This window comes from Nematolebias whitei, chromosome 3 (assembly GCF_014905685.2).
Source record: "Nematolebias whitei isolate Nwh7 chromosome 3, NemWhi1, whole genome shotgun sequence".
Lineage (NCBI taxonomy): Eukaryota > Metazoa > Chordata > Actinopteri > Cyprinodontiformes > Rivulidae > Nematolebias > Nematolebias whitei.
In genome coordinates this window covers 32,360,135-32,362,513 of record NC_056500.1, presented here as the reverse complement: position 1 = coordinate 32,362,513, position 2,379 = coordinate 32,360,135, and positions in this window count along the sequence as shown.

Here is a 2,379-nt window from a genome sequence, read left to right as displayed (position 1 = left end):
ACAATCATCTCCTTTGTCTTCTTCACATTGATGTGAAGGTTATTCTCTTTGCACCAGCTCTCCAGGTGTTCCACCTCCTGCCTGTAGCTGGACTCATCATTGTTTGTGATGCATCCCACCACCACTGTATCATCTGCAAACTTTACAACGTGACAGCCTGGATAGGTAGCTGCACAATCATACGTGAGCAGAGTAAACAGAAGGGGGCTCAACACACATCCCTGAGGAGAGCCAGTGCTGAGGGTTATGGTGGAGGAGGAGAAGTTGTGGATCCTCACTAACTGTGGTCTGTTTGTTAAAAAGTCTAGTACCCAGTTAAAAATGGAGGGGCTTAGTCCTAGTATGAATAGTTTGTCCATTAGGGTTTTGGGGGATCATAGTTTCAAAGGCGGGGCAGCACGGTGGCGCAACTGGTAGAGCTGCTGCCTCTCAGCGAGCAGGTCCTTGGTTCAAACCCCGGTCCAGGGGCCTTTCTGGGTGGAATTTGCATGTTCTCTCCGTGCATGCGTGGGTTTTCTCCAACAGACCAAAAACATGCATGTTAGGCTAATTGGTAACTCTAAATTGTCCTTAGGTGTGAGTGAGAGAGTGAATGTTTGTTTGTCTCGTTTGTCTCTATGTGTCCCTTTGATGGACTTGCAACCCATCCAGGGTGTACCCAGCCTCTCGCACAGTGATTGCTGGACATGGGCACCAGCGACCCCCGTGACGCAAAATGGAATAAGCGGGTAAAGATAATGGATGGGTGTTGAAGGCAGATGTCAAGTCCACAAAGAGTATAGATAGATAGATAGATAGATAGATAGATAGATAGATAGATATGTGTGTGGGGGGAGGGGGTGGTATGACTATTGCAGCAAATGACATAAATACAACAAAAAAAAATACTTCAATCATTTTTACCCAAATTGTATATTTAAAAAAAATCTATTTTAACCTTGTCTGAAAATAATATTCACCCAAAAAATGCATAAAGGGCATGACCTTATTGTCTGTACAGGCAGCAAGTGTATTTGGTTATGTGACAGTGTGAATTTGACAAGAAAATAAAAGGAAACTATATTTAAAATCATACTCCATCGTGTGCACTTATTATAATTACCACTAGAGGGCAACATAGACCAAGTTAGAGATTTCTCGCACACAAAAGCCTCTTCAGTTCAATTACGTATAATTTGTCAATCTACAAATTATAAGAAATTACTTTGAACATATTTATATTTAGGTCTTAGTCTCAGTTGATTCTAAATGTTTGTATTTTTTATTTTAATCTTTGTACCCTTTTCTTTTGTTAAAGATTCTTTATTTCCATTTTAAAAAATGCATTTTTAAATGCTAAATAACATTTATCCTAAACATGGTGGATTCAGCCTCACATAGATTTTTATCGCACTCAGTCTTTACCAAATTAGCCCAAATTAAAAAAAAACTTCCATCTAAAAAAAAGAATGTTTTTAAAACATGAGTTGGTTTTATTCTTATTCTTATTCTTATCTTGGTTTCATTGTGAAATGTGGATTAAAACAAATGTCTGCTCTGATTTCTTAAATCAGCAGCGACAAGAGATTATTCCAGAAGCTGTTCTTTGTCGACGTGTCATCGCAAGGGTCGTGAATCACTGGAAGTGGATCAATTTGCTTGATGGGGTGATCAATTATTTACATCCACATGTTAATGATATAAATAAGTACAAATACAAATGTGAACAGAGGAGCAAGTAAAAACAACAAAATGAGGAAATGTGGTTAGTTTGTTGTTCAGTAGCTTTTTGTAGCATAACTAAAGAATAGCTCAGGAAACCCATGTCAATCCTAACTATAGGATTTATATATATAAAAAAAAGACTAATCTTAAAAGTAGTCAAGGTGTCAGCCTCAAGACAGAAACTGGAAGTTGTTTCCAGAGGAGTGGAAACACTCTGCCTCCCATTCTAGCTTTAGAAACTTTAGGAACAAGTAAACTGAACAAATAAGTTTAGACTAAGTTGATTTTCTGATGAAATGGGACAAATTTGTAACCATTTTAGATACATTTTTAAATTAACATAAGGATTTATTTAAAGTTCATCCAGTGGTTTATGAGATGGGCGGCACGGTGGTGCAGTTTGTAGAGCTGTCATCTCTCAATGAGGTAGTCGGATTTAATCCCGGCCAGGGGGCCTGTCTGGGTGGAGTTTGCATGTTCTCTCCGTGCATGTGAATGAGAGAGAGAATGGTTGTTTGTCTCGTTTGTCTCTATGTGTTCCTGTGATGGACTGGAGACCTGTCCAGGGTGTCCCTCCCCTCTCGCACATTGATTGCTGGATATGTGCACCAGTGACCCCAGTGACCCAAAAAGGAAGAAGCAGGTAAAGATGATGGGTGGATAGATGGATGGATG